The following is a 19,978-nucleotide window of genomic DNA, read 5'->3' on the forward strand; positions in this document are numbered from 1 at the left end:
TTTGAGGGATACATCTGTTTCTTCAATTCAGCTGAAGAGGCCTATTTGGAGCAAAAAGTGCCTGTCTCCACCTTGCAACACCTAACTTGCAGGAAGTATTCCTTTCGACAACTAACTCAATTCTCACTGGGAAACAATGTGCTATTCGCTACTGCTCCTCACACACGTAGTTTTCTTTTCAGGTATGCATGTGTTTCTTCAAATCCTGCATAGGACTATTTTGAACAAAATTTGCCTACTTCTGCTTTCCAAAACATGAGATGCAGGAAGTGTTCCCTTCCACAACCTACTCAGTTCTCACAGGGAAACGCTGTGCTACATGCTCCTGCTTCTAACACAGATGAGTTCATTTTGAGAGGTATATGTGTTCCTTCACCCTAGCTGCATAGGCCTATTTCAAACAAACTGAGCCCTTCCCCAAATTGAAAATGACGATTTGAAAGAAGTATTCCTTTCTAAAACCAACTCAAATGTGTAGGGAAACAATCTGCTTGATGCTCTTGCTTCTAACACAAAAGAGTATCCTTCGAGAGACACATGTGATTCTTCACCTAAGCTAATAGACCTATTGGGTGTAAGAGAGCCTATGTCCACCTTGAAAAACCCACGCTGCAAGAAGTATTCCTTTCACAAACTAACTCAATCCTCACAGGGAAACAATGGGCTACATGCTACTGCTTCTAACACATGTGGGTTTCTTTCCAGAGAATTATGTGTTTAACTAATTTAGCTCAACAGGCTTATTAGGCCCAAAGGGAGCCCATCTCTGCCTTGAAAAACACAGGTTGCAGGAAGTGTTGCCTTCTAAAACTTACTCAGTCCTCACAGGGAAACAACGTGCTAGATGCTCCTGCTTCTAACACAAACGGGTTTCTTTCCAGACATATATGTGTTTCCTCAACCTAGCTCAATAGGCCTATTTGAACCAACGATAGCCCATCTCTACCTTTGAAAAACACACATTGCAGGAACTATTCCTCTCAAAAACTTCCTCCATTCTCTCAGGGAAACAAGGTGCTAGGCGCTCCTGCTGCTAACACAAAGAAGTTTCTTTGCAGAGAAACACGTATTTCTTCAACTCAGCTCAATAGGCCTATTTGAAAAAAGTGAACCAATGGAGAACCAAGGTTGCCGATCTCTCCTTTGAAAACCCCATCGTGAACGAAGGATTCCTTTCACCACGATCTCAATTCTCACAGGAAAACTATCTGCTAGGTGCTCCTGCTTCCAACAAACATGTTTTTCTTTGGAGAAATTCATGTCTTTCTTCTACTTAGTTAAGCAGGCCTATTGGGAACAAAGTGAGCCTTTCTCCACATTGAAAACTATAATTTGCAGGAAGTATTCCTTTCAAAAACTAACTCAACTCTCACTGTGAAACAATGTGCAACATCCTCCTGCTCGGAAAACAAATGGGTTTCTTTCGAGAGATACAAAAGTGTTTCTTTCACTCAGTTGAACGTTCCTATTTGGAAAAAAGAGAGCCTATCTCCACCTTGAAACTCCTCCATGGCACAACCTATTCCTTTCAACAACTTACTCAACTCTCACAGGAAAACAGTGTGATAGATGCTCCTGCTGTAGCATACATGGTTTTCATTGGAGAGACACATGTGCTTCTTCTACTCAGGTCAACAGGTCTCTCGAAGAAAGAGAACCTATCTGCAACTTGAGGAACCTATGTTACACGAAGTATTCCTCTCAAAAACCAACTCCGTTCTCACAGGAAACAATGTGCTAGATACTGCAGATTCTAACATGGATGGTTTTCTTCGAGAGATATATGTATTTCTTCAACTTAGCTGAATAGGCCGATTAGGAAGAAAAGGAGCCTGTCTCCGCATTGAAAAGTGTAATTTGCAGGTAGTATTCCTTTCCAAAATTAACTCAATTCTCTAGGGAAGCAATGTGCTAGATGCTCCTGCTACTAAAACAAAAGTGTTTCTTTCCAGAGAATCATGTGTTTCTAAAATTCAGCTGAATAGGCCTGTATGGAGCAAAGAAAGCCTATATCCTCTTGAAAAACTAAGCTTCCCGAAGGATTCCTTTCAAAAGGTTTCTCAATTCTCACTGGTAAACAAAGTTCTACATGCTCCTGCTTCGAACACTACTGGGTTTGTTTCGAGACATACATGCGTTTCGTCAACTCAGCTGAATAGGCCTATATGCAGCAAAGAGATCCTATCTCCACCCTGAAGAAGCCACGTTGCAAGAAGTATTCCTTTCAAAACCTAACTCAATTCTCACAGAGAAACAATGTGCTAGCTGCTCCTCCTCTGACATAGATGATTTTCTTTGGAGCGAAACATGTGCTTCTTCAATCATCTGAATAGGCCTGTTTCGAACAAAATCAGCCTTTCTTCACCTTGAAAGTGCTAAGTTGTAGGAAGTATTCTTTCAAAAACTAACTCAGTTCTCACAGGGAAACAATGTGCTAGATGCTGCAGCTTCTAATGTAGATGGTTTTCCTCAGAGAGATACATGTGATTCTTCAACTCAGCTCAATAGGCCTGTTTGGAAGAAACAGAACCTCTCTCCACCTTCAGTAACCAAGTGGCACAAAGTACTCCTTTCAAATACTAAATCAATTCTCACAGGATAACACTATGCTGGATGCTGCTGCTTCTATCAGAAATGACTCTCTTTCAGGAGACACATGTGTTTCTTCAACTCAGCACAATAAGCTTATGGAACAAAGAGAACCTATCTGCCCTTTGAAAAGCCCACGTTGCAGGACGTATTCCATTCACAACTTACTAAATCCTCACTGGGAAACAATGTGCTAGGTGCTGCAGCTTGTAACCTAGATGGTTTTCTTTGGAGAGATACATGTGTTTCTTTAACTCAGCTGAATAGGCCTATTTGGAACAAACAGAGCCTGCCTCCACCTGGAAACACCTGTGCTGCAGGACGAGTTCTTTTCCAAAAGTCAAAGAATTCTCGCTTGGAAGAAGTGTGCTAGATCCTCCTGCTTCTAACACACATGGTTTTCTTTTGAGAGAAACCTGTCTTTCTTCAAACCAGCTGAATAGGCCTACTTTGAACCAAATGAGGATATCCCTCCCTGTAAATACATAAGTGGCAAGAGGTATTCCATTCAAAAACATCCTCAATTCTCACATGTAAACAATATGCTATGTTCTCCTGCTTCTAACACAGATGGTTTTTCTTCGAAAGATACATGTGTTTCCTCAACTCAGCTGAATAGGCTTATTTGTAACAAAATGAGCCTTTATTCACCTTCAATACTCTGAGTTACAGGACATATTTAGCTCAAAAACTTACGCAATTCTAACAGTGAAAAAAGGTGCAAGACGAAGCAGCTTCTACCATAGAATGTCTTCTTTTGAGGGATACATCTGTTTCTTCAATTCAGCTGAAGAGGCCTATTTGGAGCAAAAAGTGCCTGTCTCCACCTTGCAACACCTAACTTGCAGGAAGTATTCCTTTCGACAACTAACTCAATTCTCACTGGGAAACAATGTGCTATTCGCTACTGCTCCTCACACACGTAGTTTTCTTTTCAGGTATGCATGTGTTTCTTCAAATCCTGCATAGGACTATTTTGAACAAAATTTGCCTACTTCTGCTTTCCAAAACATGAGATGCAGGAAGTGTTCCCTTCCACAACCTACTCAGTTCTCACAGGGAAACGCTGTGCTACATGCTCCTGCTTCTAACACAGATGAGTTCATTTTGAGAGGTATATGTGTTCCTTCACCCTAGCTGCATAGGCCTATTTCAAACAAACTGAGCCCTTCCCCAAATTGAAAATGACGATTTGAAAGAAGTATTCCTTTCAAAAACCAACTCAAATGTGTAGGGAAACAATCTGCTTGATGCTCTTGCTTCTAACACAAAAGAGTATCCTTCGAGAGACACATGTGATTCTTCACCTAAGATAATAGACCTATTGGGTGTAAGAGAGCCTATGTCCACCTTGAAAAACCCACGCTGCAAGAAGTATTCCTTTCACAAACTAACTCAATCCTCACAGGGAAACATTGGGCTACATGCTACTGCTTCTAACACATGTGGGTTTCTTTCCAGAGAATTATGTGTTTAACTAATTTAGCTCAACAGGCTTATTAGGCCCAAAGGGAGCCCATCTCTGCCTTGAAAAACACAGGTTGCAGGAAGTGTTGCCTTCTAAAACTTACTCAGTCCTCACAGGGAAACAACGTGCTAGATGCTCCTGCTTCTAACACAAACGGGTTTCTTTCCAGACATATATGTGTTTCCTCAACCTAGCTCAATAGGCCTATTTGAACCAACGATAGCCCATCTCTACCTTTGAAAAACACACATTGCAGGAACTATTCCTCTCAAAAACTTCCTCCATTCTCTCAGGGAAACAAGGTGCTAGGCGCTCCTGCTGCTAACACAAAGAAGTTTCTTTGCAGAGAAACACGTATTTCTTCAACTCAGCTCAATAGGCCTATTTGAAAAAAGTGAACCAATGGAGAACCAAGGTTGCCGATCTCTCCTTTGAAAACCCCATCGTGAACGAAGGATTCCTTTCACCACGATCTCAATTCTCACAGGAAAACTATCTGCTAGGTGCTCCTGCTTCCAACAAACATGTTTTTCTTTGGAGAAATTCATGTCTTTCTTCTACTTAGTTAAGCAGGCCTATTGGGAACAAAGTGAGCCTTTCTCCACATTGAAAACTATAATTTGCAGGAAGTATTCCTTTCAAAAACTAACTCAACTCTCACTGTGAAACAATGTGCAACATCCTCCTGCTCGGAAAACAAATGGGTTTCTTTCGAGAGATACAAAAGTGTTTCTTTCACTCAGTTGAACGTTCCTATTTGGAAAAAAGAGAGCCTATCTCCACCTTGAAACTCCTCCATGGCACAACCTATTCCTTTCAACAACTTACTCAACTCTCACAGGAAAACAGTGTGATAGATGCTCCTGCTGTAGCATACATGGTTTTCATTGGAGAGACACATGTGCTTCTTCTACTCAGGTCAACAGGTCTCTCGAAGAAAGAGAACCTATCTGCAACTTGAGGAACCTATGTTACACGAAGTATTCCTCTCAAAAACCAACTCCGTTCTCACAGGAAACAATGTGCTAGATACTGCAGATTCTAACATGGATGGTTTTCTTCGAGAGATATATGTATTTCTTCAACTTAGCTGAATAGGCCGATTAGGAAGAAAAGGAGCCTGTCTCCGCATTGAAAAGTGTAATTTGCAGGTAGTATTCCTTTCCAAAATTAACTCAATTCTCTAGGGAAGCAATGTGCTAGATGCTCCTGCTACTAAAACAAAAGTGTTTCTTTCCAGAGAATCATGTGTTTCTAAAATTCAGCTGAATAGGCCTGTATGGAGCAAAGAAAGCCTATATCCTCTTGAAAAACTAAGCTTCCTGAAGGATTCCTTTCAAAAGGTTTCTCAATTCTCACTGGTAAACAAAGTTCTACATGCTCCTGCTTCGAACACTACTGGGTTTGTTTCGAGACATACATGCGTTTCGTCAACTCAGCTGAATAGGCCTATATGCAGCAAAGAGATCCTATCTCCACCCTGAAGAAGCCACGTTGCAAGAAGTATTCCTTTCAAAACCTAACTCAATTCTCACAGAGAAACAATGTGCTAGCTGCTCCTCCTCTGACATAGATGATTTTCTTTGGAGCGAAACATGTGCTTCTTCAATCATCTGAATAGGCCTGTTTCGAACAAAATCAGCCTTTCTTCACCTTGAAAGTGCTAAGTTGTAGGAAGTATTCTTTCAAAAACTAACTCAGTTCTCACAGGGAAACAATGTGCTAGATGCTGCAGCTTCTAATGTAGATGGTTTTCCTCAGAGAGATACATGTGATTCTTCAACTCAGCTCAATAGGCCTGTTTGGAAGAAACAGAACCTCTCTCCACCTTCAGTAACCAAGTGGCACAAAGTACTCCTTTCAAATACTAAATCAATTCTCACAGGATAACACTATGCTGGATGCTGCTGCTTCTATCAGAAATGACTCTCTTTCAGGAGACACATGTGTTTCTTCAACTCAGCACAATAAGCTTATGGAACAAAGAGACCCTATCTGCCCTTTGAAAACCCACGTTGCAGGACGTATTCCATTCACAACTTACTAAATCCTCACTGGGAAACAATGTGCTAGGTGCTGCAGCTTGTAACCTAGATGGTTTTCTTTGGAGAGATACATGTGTTTCTTTAACTCAGCTGAATAGGCCTATTTGGAACAAACAGAGCCTGCCTCCACCTGGAAACACCTGTGCTGCAGGACGAGTTCTTTTCCAAAAGTCAAAGAATTCTCGCTTGGAAGAAGTGTGCTAGATCCTCCTGCTTCTAACACACATGGTTTTCTTTTGAGAGAAACCTGTCTTTCTTCAAACCAGCTGAATAGGCCTACTTTGAAGCAAATGAGGATATCCCTCCCTGTAAATACATAAGTGGCAAGAGGTATTCCATTCAAAAACATCCTCAATTCTCACATGTAAACAATATGCTATGTGCTCCTGCTTCTAACACAGATGGTTTTTCTTCGAAAGATACATGTGTTTCCTCAACTCAGCTGAATAGGCTTATTTGTAACAAAATGAGCCTTTATTCACCTTCAATACTCTGAGTTACAGGACATATTTAGCTCAAAAACTTACGCAATTCTAACAGTGAAAAAAGGTGCAAGACGAAGCAGCTTCTACCATAGAATGTCTTCTTTTGAGGGATACATCTGTTTCTTCAATTCAGCTGAAGAGGCCTATTTGGAGCAAAAAGTGCCTGTCTCCACCTTGCAACACCTAACTTGCAGGAAGTATTCCTTTCGACAACTAACTCAATTCTCACTGGGAAACAATGTGCTATTCGCTACTGCTTCTCACACACGTAGTTTTCTTTTCAGGTATGCATGTGTTTCTTCAAATCCTGCATAGGACTATTTTGAACAAAATTTGCCTACTTCTGCTTTCCAAAACATGAGATGCAGGAAGTGTTCCCTTCCACAACCTACTCAGTTCTCACAGGGAAACGCTGTGCTACATGCTCCTGCTTCTAACACAGATGAGTTCATTTTGAGAGGTATATGTGTTCCTTCACCCTAGCTGCATAGGCCTATTTCAAACAAACTGAGCCCTTCCCCAAATTGAAAATGACGATTTGAAAGAAGTATTCCTTTCTAAAACCAACTCAAATGTGTAGGGAAACAATCTGCTTGATGCTCTTGCTTCTAACACAAAAGAGTATCCTTCGAGAGACACATGTGATTCTTCACCTAAGCTAATAGACCTATTGGGTGTAAGAGAGCCTATGTCCACCTTGAAAAACCCACGCTGCAAGAAGTATTCCTTTCACAAACTAACTCAATCCTCACAGGGAAACAATGGGCTACATGCTACTGCTTCTAACACATGTGGGTTTCTTTCCAGAGAATTATGTGTTTAACTAATTTAGCTCAACAGGCTTATTAGGCCCAAAGGGAGCCCATCTCTGCCTTGAAAAACACAGGTTGCAGGAAGTGTTGCCTTCTAAAACTTACTCAGTCCTCACAGGGAAACAACGTGCTAGATGCTCCTGCTTCTAACACAAACGGGTTTCTTTCCAGACATATATGTGTTTCCTCAACCTAGCTCAATAGGCCTATTTGAACCAACGATAGCCCATCTCTACCTTTGAAAAACACACATTGCAGGAACTATTCCTCTCAAAAACTTCCTCCATTCTCTCAGGGAAACAAGGTGCTAGGCGCTCCTGCTGCTAACACAAAGAAGTTTCTTTGCAGAGAAACACGTATTTCTTCAACTCAGCTCAATAGGCCTATTTGAAAAAAGTGAACCAATGGAGAACCAAGGTTGCCGATCTCTCCTTTGAAAACCCCATCGTGAACGAAGGATTCCTTTCACCACGATCTCAATTCTCACAGGAAAACTATCTGCTAGGTGCTCCTGCTTCCAACAAACATGTTTTTCTTTGGAGAAATTCATGTCTTTCTTCTACTTAGTTAAGCAGGCCTATTGGGAACAAAGTGAGCCTTTCTCCACATTGAAAACTATAATTTGCAGGAAGTATTCCTTTCAAAAACTAACTCAACTCTCACTGTGAAACAATGTGCAACATCCTCCTGCTCGGAAAACAAATGGGTTTCTTTCGAGAGATACAAAAGTGTTTCTTTCACTCAGTTGAACGTTCCTATTTGGAAAAAAGAGAGCCTATCTCCACCTTGAAACTCCTCCATGGCACAACCTATTCCTTTCAACAACTTACTCAACTCTCACAGGAAAACAGTGTGATAGATGCTCCTGCTGTAGCATACATGGTTTTCATTGGAGAGACACATGTGCTTCTTCTACTCAGGTCAACAGGTCTCTCGAAGAAAGAGAACCTATCTGCAACTTGAGGAACCTATGTTACACGAAGTATTCCTCTCAAAAACCAACTCCGTTCTCACAGGAAACAATGTGCTAGATACTGCAGATTCTAACATGGATGGTTTTCTTCGAGAGATATATGTATTTCTTCAACTTAGCTGAATAGGCCGATTAGGAAGAAAAGGAGCCTGTCTCCGCATTGAAAAGTGTAATTTGCAGGTAGTATTCCTTTCCAAAATTAACTCAATTCTCTAGGGAAGCAATGTGCTAGATGCTCCTGCTACTAAAACAAAAGTGTTTCTTTCCAGAGAATCATGTGTTTCTAAAATTCAGCTGAATAGGCCTGTATGGAGCAAAGAAAGCCTATATCCTCTTGAAAAACTAAGCTTCCCGAAGGATTCCTTTCAAAAGGTTTCTCAATTCTCACTGGTAAACAAAGTTCTACATGCTCCTGCTTCGAACACTACTGGGTTTGTTTCGAGACATACATGCGTTTCGTCAACTCAGCTGAATAGGCCTATATGCAGCAAAGAGATCCTATCTCCACCCTGAAGAAGCCACGTTGCAAGAAGTATTCCTTTCAAAACCTAACTCAATTCTCACAGAGAAACAATGTGCTAGCTGCTCCTCCTCTGACATAGATGATTTTCTTTGGAGCGAAACATGTGCTTCTTCAATCATCTGAATAGGCCTGTTTCGAACAAAATCAGCCTTTCTTCACCTTGAAAGTGCTAAGTTGTAGGAAGTATTCTTTCAAAAACTAACTCAGTTCTCACAGGGAAACAATGTGCTAGATGCTGCAGCTTCTAATGTAGATGGTTTTCCTCAGAGAGATACATGTGATTCTTCAACTCAGCTCAATAGGCCTGTTTGGAAGAAACAGAACCTCTCTCCACCTTCAGTAACCAAGTGGCACAAAGTACTCCTTTCAAATACTAAATCAATTCTCACAGGATAACACTATGCTGGATGCTGCTGCTTCTATCAGAAATGACTCTCTTTCAGGAGACACATGTGTTTCTTCAACTCAGCACAATAAGCTTATGGAACAAAGAGACCCTATCTGCCCTTTGAAAACCCACGTTGCAGGACGTATTCCATTCACAACTTACTAAATCCTCACTGGGAAACAATGTGCTAGGTGCTGCAGCTTGTAACCTAGATGGTTTTCTTTGGAGAGATACATGTGTTTCTTTAACTCAGCTGAATAGGCCTATTTGGAACAAACAGAGCCTGCCTCCACCTGGAAACACCTGTGCTGCAGGACGAGTTCTTTTCCAAAAGTCAAAGAATTCTCGCTTGGAAGAAGTGTGCTAGATCCTCCTGCTTCTAACACACATGGTTTTCTTTTGAGAGAAACCTGTCTTTCTTCAAACCAGCTGAATAGGCCTACTTTGAAGCAAATGAGGATATTCCTCCCTGTAAATACATAAGTGGCAAGAGGTATTCCATTCAAAAACATCCTCAATTCTCACATGTAAACAATATGCTATGTGCTCCTGCTTCTAACACAGATGGTTTTTCTTCGAAAGATACATGTGTTTCCTCAACTCAGCTGAATAGGCTTATTTGTAACAAAATGAGCCTTTATTCACCTTCAATACTCTGAGTTACAGGACATATTTAGCTCAAAAACTTACGCAATTCTAACAGTGAAAAAAGGTGCAAGACGAAGCAGCTTCTACCATAGAATGTCTTCTTTTGAGGGATACATCTGTTTCTTCAATTCAGCTGAAGAGGCCTATTTGGAGCAAAAAGTGCCTGTCTCCACCTTGCAACACCTAACTTGCAGGAAGTATTCCTTTCGACAACTAACTCAATTCTCACTGGGAAACAATGTGCTATTCGCTACTGCTTCTCACACACGTAGTTTTCTTTTCAGGTATGCATGTGTTTCTTCAAATCCTGCATAGGACTATTTTGAACAAAATTTGCCTACTTCTGCTTTCCAAAACATGACATGCAGGAAGTGTTCCCTTCCACAACCTACTCAGTTCTCACAGGGAAACGCTGTGCTACATGCTCCTGCTTCTAACACAGATGAGTTCATTTTGAGAGGTATATGTGTTCCTTCACCCTAGCTGCATAGGCCTATTTCAAACAAACTGAGCCCTTCCCCAAATTGAAAATGACGATTTGAAAGAAGTATTCCTTTCTAAAACCAACTCAAATGTGTAGGGAAACAATCTGCTTGATGCTCTTGCTTCTAACACAAAAGAGTATCCTTCGAGAGACACATGTGATTCTTCACCTAAGCTAATAGACCTATTGGGTGTAAGAGAGCCTATGTCCACCTTGAAAAACCCACGCTGCAAGAAGTATTCCTTTCACAAACTAACTCAATCCTCACAGGGAAACAATGGGCTACATGCTACTGCTTCTAACACATGTGGGTTTCTTTCCAGAGAATTATGTGTTTAACTAATTTAGCTCAACAGGCTTATTAGGCCCAAAGGGAGCCCATCTCTGCCTTGAAAAACACAGGTTGCAGGAAGTGTTGCCTTCTAAAACTTACTCAGTCCTCACAGGGAAACAACGTGCTAGATGCTCCTGCTTCTAACACAAACGGGTTTCTTTCCAGACATATATGTGTTTCCTCAACCTAGCTCAATAGGCCTATTTGAACCAACGATAGCCCATCTCTACCTTTGAAAAACACACATTGCAGGAACTATTCCTCTCAAAAACTTCCTCCATTCTCTCAGGGAAACAAGGTGCTAGGCGCTCCTGCTGCTAACACAAAGAAGTTTCTTTGCAGAGAAACACGTATTTCTTCAACTCAGCTCAATAGGCCTATTTGAAAAAAGTGAACCAATGGAGAACCAAGGTTGCCGATCTCTCCTTTGAAAACCCCATCGTGAACGAAGGATTCCTTTCACCACGATCTCAATTCTCACAGGAAAACTATCTGCTAGGTGCTCCTGCTTCCAACAAACATGTTTTTCTTTGGAGAAATTCATGTCTTTCTTCTACTTAGTTAAGCAGGCCTATTGGGAACAAAGTGAGCCTTTCTCCACATTGAAAACTATAATTTGCAGGAAGTATTCCTTTCAAAAACTAACTCAACTCTCACTGTGAAACAATGTGCAACATCCTCCTGCTCGGAAAACAAATGGGTTTCTTTCGAGAGATACAAAAGTGTTTCTTTCACTCAGTTGAACGTTCCTATTTGGAAAAAAGAGAGCCTATCTCCACCTTGAAACTCCTCCATGGCACAACCTATTCCTTTCAACAACTTACTCAACTCTCACAGGAAAACAGTGTGATAGATGCTCCTGCTGTAGCATACATGGTTTTCATTGGAGAGACACATGTGCTTCTTCTACTCAGGTCAACAGGTCTCTCGAAGAAAGAGAACCTATCTGCAACTTGAGGAACCTATGTTACACGAAGTATTCCTCTCAAAAACCAACTCCGTTCTCACAGGAAACAATGTGCTAGATACTGCAGATTCTAACATGGATGGTTTTCTTCGAGAGATATATGTATTTCTTCAACTTAGCTGAATAGGCCGATTAGGAAGAAAAGGAGCCTGTCTCCGCATTGAAAAGTGTAATTTGCAGGTAGTATTCCTTTCCAAAATTAACTCAATTCTCTAGGGAAGCAATGTGCTAGATGCTCCTGCTACTAAAACAAAAGTGTTTCTTTCCAGAGAATCATGTGTTTCTAAAATTCAGCTGAATAGGCCTGTATGGAGCAAAGAAAGCCTATATCCTCTTGAAAAACTAAGCTTCCCGAAGGATTCCTTTCAAAAGGTTTCTCAATTCTCACTGGTAAACAAAGTTCTACATGCTCCTGCTTCGAACACTACTGGGTTTGTTTCGAGACATACATGCGTTTCGTCAACTCAGCTGAATAGGCCTATATGCAGCAAAGAGATCCTATCTCCACCCTGAAGAAGCCACGTTGCAAGAAGTATTCCTTTCAAAACCTAACTCAATTCTCACAGAGAAACAATGTGCTAGCTGCTCCTCCTCTGACATAGATGATTTTCTTTGGAGCGAAACATGTGCTTCTTCAATCATCTGAATAGGCCTGTTTCGAACAAAATCAGCCTTTCTTCACCTTGAAAGTGCTAAGTTGTAGGAAGTATTCTTTCAAAAACTAACTCAGTTCTCACAGGGAAACAATGTGCTAGATGCTGCAGCTTCTAATGTAGATGGTTTTCCTCAGAGAGATACATGTGATTCTTCAACTCAGCTCAATAGGCCTGTTTGGAAGAAACAGAACCTCTCTCCACCTTCAGTAACCAAGTGGCACAAAGTACTCCTTTCAAATACTAAATCAATTCTCACAGGATAACACTATGCTGGATGCTGCTGCTTCTATCAGAAATGACTCTCTTTCAGGAGACACATGTGTTTCTTCAACTCAGCACAATAAGCTTATGGAACAAAGAGACCCTATCTGCCCTTTGAAAAGCCCACGTTGCAGGACGTATTCCATTCACAACTTACTAAATCCTCACTGGGAAACAATGTGCTAGGTGCTGCAGCTTGTAACCTAGATGGTTTTCTTTGGAGAGATACATGTGTTTCTTTAACTCAGCTGAATAGGCCTATTTGGAACAAACAGAGCCTGCCTCCACCTGGAAACACCTGTGCTGCAGGACGAGTTCTTTTCCAAAAGTCAAAGAATTCTCGCTTGGAAGAAGTGTGCTAGATCCTCCTGCTTCTAACACACATGGTTTTCTTTTGAGAGAAACCTGTCTTTCTTCAAACCAGCTGAATAGGCCTACTTTGAACCAAATGAGGATATCCCTCCCTGTAAATACATAAGTGGCAAGAGGTATTCCATTCAAAAACATCCTCAATTCTCACATGTAAACAATATGCTATGTGCTCCTGCTTCTAACACAGATGGTTTTTCTTCGAAAGATACATGTGTTTCCTCAACTCAGCTGAATAGGCTTATTTGTAACAAAATGAGCCTTTATTCACCTTCAATACTCTGAGTTACAGGACATATTTAGCTCAAAAACTTACGCAATTCTAACAGTGAAAAAAGGTGCAAGACGAAGCAGCTTCTACCATAGAATGTCTTCTTTTGAGGGATACATCTGTTTCTTCAATTCAGCTGAAGAGGCCTATTTGGAGCAAAAAGTGCCTGTCTCCACCTTGCAACACCTAACTTGCAGGAAGTATTCCTTTCGACAACTAACTCAATTCTCACTGGGAAACAATGTGCTATTCGCTACTGCTCCTCACACACGTAGTTTTCTTTTCAGGTATGCATGTGTTTCTTCAAATCCTGCATAGGACTATTCTGAACAAAATTTGCCTACTTCTGCTTTCCAAAACATGACATGCAGGAAGTGTTCCCTTCCACAACCTACTCAGTTCTCACAGGGAAACGCTGTGCTACATGCTCCTGCTTCTAACACAGATGAGTTCATTTTGAGAGGTATATGTGTTCCTTCACCCTAGCTGCATAGGCCTATTTCAAACAAACTGAGCCCTTCCCCAAATTGAAAATGACGATTTGAAAGAAGTATTCCTTTCAAAAACCAACTCAAATGTGTAGGGAAACAATCTGCTTGATGCTCTTGCTTCTAACACAAAAGAGTATCCTTCGAGAGACACATGTGATTCTTCACCTAAGATAATAGACCTATTGGGTGTAAGAGAGCCTATGTCCACCTTGAAAAACCCACGCTGCAAGAAGTATTCCTTTCACAAACTAACTCAATCCTCACAGGGAAACATTGGGCTACATGCTACTGCTTCTAACACATGTGGGTTTCTTTCCAGAGAATTATGTGTTTAACTAATTTAGCTCAACAGGCTTATTAGGCCCAAAGGGAGCCCATCTCTGCCTTGAAAAACACAGGTTGCAGGAAGTGTTGCCTTCTAAAACTTACTCAGTCCTCACAGGGAAACAACGTGCTAGATGCTCCTGCTTCTAACACAAACGGGTTTCTTTCCAGACATATATGTGTTTCCTCAACCTAGCTCAATAGGCCTATTTGAACCAACGATAGCCCATCTCTACCTTTGAAAAACACACATTGCAGGAACTATTCCTCTCAAAAACTTCCTCCATTCTCTCAGGGAAACAAGGTGCTAGGCGCTCCTGCTGCTAACACAAAGAAGTTTCTTTGCAGAGAAACACGTATTTCTTCAACTCAGCTCAATAGGCCTATTTGAAAAAAGTGAACCAATGGAGAACCAAGGTTGCCGATCTCTCCTTTGAAAACCCCATCGTGAACGAAGGATTCCTTTCACCACGATCTCAATTCTCACAGGAAAACTATCTGCTAGGTGCTCCTGCTTCCAACAAACATGTTTTTCTTTGGAGAAATTCATGTCTTTCTTCTACTTAGTTAAGCAGGCCTATTGGGAATAAAGTGAGCCTTTCTCCACATTGAAAACTATAATTTGCAGGAAGTATTCCTTTCAAAAACTAACTCAACTCTCACTGTGAAACAATGTGCAACATCCTCCTGCTCGGAAAACAAATGGGTTTCTTTCGAGAGATACAAAAGTGTTTCTTTCACTCAGTTGAACGTTCCTATTTGGAAAAAAGAGAGCCTATCTCCACCTTGAAACTAGTCCATGGCACAACCTATTCCTTTCAACAACTTACTCAACTCTCACAGGAAAACAGTGTGATAGATGCTCCTGCTGTAACATACATGGTTTTCATTGGAGAGACACATGTGCTTCTTCTACTCAGGTCAACAGGTCTCTCGAAGAAAGAGAACCTATCTGCAACTTGAGGAACCTATGTTACAAGAAGTATTCCTCTCAAAAACCAACTCCGTTCTCACAGGAAACAATGTGCTAGATACTGCAGATTCTAACATGGATGGTTTTCTTCGAGAGATATATGTATTTCTTCAACTTAGCTGAATAGGCCGATTAGGAATAAAATGAACCTGTCTCCGCATTGAAAAGTGTAATTTGCAGGTAGTATTCCTTTCCAAAATTAACTCAATTCTCTAGGGAAGCAATGTGCTAGATGCTCCTGCTACTAAAACAAATGTGTTTCTTTCCAGAGAATCATGTGTTTCTAAAATTCAGCTGAATAGGCCTGTATGGAGCAAAGAAAGCCTATATCCTCTTGAAAAACTAAGCTTCCCGAAGGATTCCTTTCAAAAGGTTTCTCAATTCTCACTGGTAAACAAAGTTCTACATGCTCCTGCTTCGAACACTACTGGGTTTGTTTCGAGACATACATGCGTTTCGTCAACTCAGCTGAATAGGCCTATATGCAGCAAAGAGATCCTATCTCCACCCTGAAGAAGCCACGTTGCAAGAAGTATTCCTTTCAAAACCTAACTCAATTCTCACAGAGAAACAATGTGCTAGCTGCTCCTCCTCTGACATAGATGATTTTCTTTGGAGCGATACATGTGCTTCTTCAATCATCTGAATAGGCCTGTTTCGAACAAAATCAGCCTTTCTTCACCTTGAAAGTGCTAAGTTGTAGGAAGTATTCTTTCAAAAACTAACTCAGTTCTCACAGGGAAACAATGTGCTAGATGCTGCAGCTTCTAATGTAGATGGTTTTCCTCAGAGAGATACATGTGATTCTTCAACTCAGCTCAATAGGCCTGTTTGGAAGAAACAGAACCTCTCTCCACCTTCAGTAACCAAGTGGCACAAAGTACTCCTTTCAAATACTAAATCAATTCTCATAGGATAACACTATGCTGGATGCTGCTGCTTCTATCAGAAATGACTCTCTTTCAGGAGACACATGTGTTTCTTCAACTCAGCACAATAAGCTTATGGAACAAAGAGACCCTATCCGGCCTTTGAAAAGCCCACGTTGCAGGACGTATTCCATTCACAACTTACTAAATCCTCACTGGGAAACAATGTGCTAGGTGCTGCAGCTTGTAACCTAGATGGTTTTCTTTGGAGAGATACATGTGTTTCTTCAACTCAGCTGAATAGGCCTATTTGGAACAAACAGAGCCTACCTCCACCTGGAAACACCTGTGCTGCAGGACGAGTTCTTTTCCAAAAGTCAAAGAATTCTCGCTTGGAAGAAGTGTGCTAGATCCTCCTGCTTCTAACACACATGGTTTTCTTTTGAGAGAAACCTGTCTTTCTTCAAACCAGCTGAATAGGCCTACTTTGAACCAAATGAGGATATCCCTCCCTGTAAATACATATGTGGCAAGAGGTATTCCATTCAAAAACATCCTCAATTCTCACATGTAAACAATATGCTATGTGCTCATGCTTCTAACACAGATGTTTTTCCTTCGAAAGATACATGTGTTTCCTCAACTCAGCTGAATAGGCTTATTTGTAACAAAATGAGCCTTTATCCACCTTCAATACACTGAGTTACAGGACATATTTAGCTCAAAAACTTACGCAATTCTAACAGTGAAAAAAGGTGCAAGACGAAGCAGCTTCTACCATAGAATGTCTTCATTTGAGGGATACATCTGTTTTTTCAATTCAGCTGAAGAGGCCTATTTGGAGCAAAAAGTGCCTGTCTCCACCTTGCAACACCTAACTTGCAGGAAGTATTCCTTTCGACAACTAACTCAATTCTCACTGGGAAACAATGTGCTATTCGCTACTGCTTCTCACACACGTAGTTTTCTTTTCAGGTATGCATGTGTTTCTTCAAATCCTGCATAGGCCTATTTTGAACAAAATTTGCCTACTTCTGCTTTCCAAAACATGAGATGCAGGAAGTGTTCCCTTCCACAACCTACTCAGTTCTCACAGGGAAACGCTGTGCTACATGCTCCTGCTTCTAACACAGATGAGTTCATTTTGAGAGGTATATGTGTTCCTTCACCATAGCTGAATAGGCCTATTTCAAACAAACTGAGCCCTTCCCCAAATTGAAAATGACGATTTGAAAGAAGTATTCCTTTCAAAAACCAACTCAAATGTGTAGGGAAACAATCTGCTTCATGCTCTTGCTTCTAACACAAAAGAGTGTCCTTCGAGAGACACATGTGATTCTTCACCTAAGCTAATAGACCTATTGGGTGTAAGAGAGCCTATGTCCACCTTGAAAAACCCACGCTGCAAGAAGTATTCCTTTCACAAACTAACTCAATCCTCACAGGGAAACAATGGGCTACATGCTACTGCTTCTAACACAAGTGGGTTTCTTTCCAGAGAATTATGTGTTTAACTAATTCAGCTCAACAGGCTTATTAGGCCCAAAGGGAGCCCATCTCTGCCTTGAAAAACACAGGTTGCAGGAAGTGTTGCCTTCTAAAACTTACTCAGTTCTCACAGGGAAACAACGTGCTAGATGCTCCTGCTTCTAACACAAACGGGTTTCGTTCCAGACATATATGTGTTTCCTCAACCTAGCTCAATAGGCCTATTTGAACCAACGATAGCCCATCTCTACCTTGAAAAACACACATTGCAGGAACTATTCCTCTCAAAAACTTCCTCCATTCTCTCAGGGAAACAAGGTGCTAGGCGCTCCTGCTGCTAACACAAAGAAGTTTCTTTGCAGAGAAACACGTATTTCTTCAACTCAGCTCAATAGGCCTATTTGAAAAAAGTGAACCAATGGTGAACCAAGGTAGCCGATCTCTCCTTTGAAAACCCCATCGTGAACGAAGGATTCCATTAAACACGATCTCAATTCTCACAGGAAAACTATCTGCTAGGTGCTCCTGCTTCCAACATACATGTTTTTCTTTGGAGAAATTCATGTCTTTCTTCTACTTAGTTAAGCAGGCCTATTGGGAACAAAGTGAGCCTTTCTCCACATTGAAAACTATAATTTGCAGGAAGTATTCCTTTCAAAAACTAACTCAACTCTCACTGTGAAACAATGTGCAACATCCTCCTGCTCGGAAAACAAATGGGTTTCTTTCGAGAGATACAAAAGTGTTTCTTTCACTCAGTTGAACGTTCCTATTTGGAAAAAAGAGAGCCTATCTCCACCTTGAAACTAGTCCATGGCACAACCTATTCCTTTCAACAACTTACTCAACTCTCACAGGAAAACAGTGTGATAGATGCTCCTGCTGTAACATACATGGTTTTCATTGGAGAGACACATGTGCTTCTTCTACTCAGGTCAACAGGTCTCTCGAAGAAAGAGAACCTATCTGCAACTTGAGGAACCTATGTTACACGAAGTATTCCTCTCAAAAACCAACTCCGTTCTCACAGGAAACAATGTGCTAGATACTGCAGATTCTAACATGGATGGTTTTCTTCGAGAGATATATGTATTTCTTCAACTTAGCTGAATAGGCCGATTAGGAATAAAATGAGCCTGTCTCCGCATTGAAAAGTGTAATTTGCAGGTAGTATTCCTTTCCAAAATTAACTCAATTCTCTAGGGAAGCAATGTGCTAGATGCTCCTGCTACTAAAACAAATGTGTTTCTTTCCAGAGAATCATGTGTTTCTAAAATTCAGCTGAATAGGCCTGTATGGAGCAAAGAAAGCCTATATCCTCTTGAAAAACTAAGCTTCCCGAAGGATTCCTTTCAAAAGGTTTCTCAATTCTCACTGGTAAACAAAGTTCTACATGCTCCTGCTTCGAACACTACTGGGTTTGTTTCGAGACATACATGCGTTTCGTCAACTCAGCTGAATAGGCCTATATGCAGCAAAGAGATCCTATCTCCACCCTGAAGAAGCCACGTTGCAAGAAGTATTCCTTTCAAAACCTAACTCAATTCTCACAGAGAAACAATGTGCTAGCTGCTCCTCCTCTGACATAGATGATTTTCTTTGGAGCGATACATGTGCTTCTTCAATCATCTGAATAGGCCTGTTTCGAACAAAATCAGCCTTTCTTCACCTTGAAAGTGCTAAGTTGTAGGAAGTATTCTTTCAAAAACTAACTCAGTTCTCACAGGGAAACAATGTGCTAGATGCTGCAGCTTCTAATGTAGATGGTTTTCCTCAGAGAGATACATGTGATTCTTCAACTCAGCTCAATAGGCCTGTTTGGAAGAAACAGAACCTCTCTCCACCTTCAGTAACCAAGTGGCACAAAGTACTCCTTTCAAATACTAAATCAATTCTCACAGGATAACACTATGCTGGATGCTGCTGCTTCTATCAGAAATGACTCTCTTTCAGGAGACACATGTGTTTCTTCAACTCAGCACAATAAGCTTATGGAACAAAGAGACCCTATCCGCCCTTTGAAAAGCCCACGTTGCAGGACGTATTCCATTCACAACTTACTAAATCCTCACTGGGAAACAATGTGCTAGGTGGTGCAGCTTGTAACCTAGATGGTTTTCTTTGGAGAGATACATGTGTTTCTTCAACTCAGCTGAATAGGCCTATTTGGAACAAACAGAGCCTACCTCCACCTGGAAACACCTGTGCTGCAGGACGAGTTCTTTTCCAAAAGTCAAAGAATTCTCGCTTGGAAGAAGTGTGCTAGATCCTCCTGCTTCTAACACACATGGTTTTCTTTTGAGAGAAACCTGTCTTTCTTCAAACCAGCTGAATAGGCCTACTTTGAACCAAATGAGGATATCCCTCCCTGTAAATACATAAGTGGCAAGAGGTATTCCATTCAAAAACATCCTCAATTCTCACATGTAAACAATATGCTATGTGCTCCTGCTTCTAACACAGATGGTTTTCCTTCGAAAGATACATGTGTTTCCTCAACTCAGCTGAATAGGCTTATTTGTAACAAAATGAGCATTTATCCACCTTCAATACACTGAGT

The sequence above is a fragment of the Castor canadensis genome, chromosome 19, assembly GCF_047511655.1.
Source record: "Castor canadensis chromosome 19, mCasCan1.hap1v2, whole genome shotgun sequence".
Lineage (NCBI taxonomy): Eukaryota > Metazoa > Chordata > Mammalia > Rodentia > Castoridae > Castor > Castor canadensis.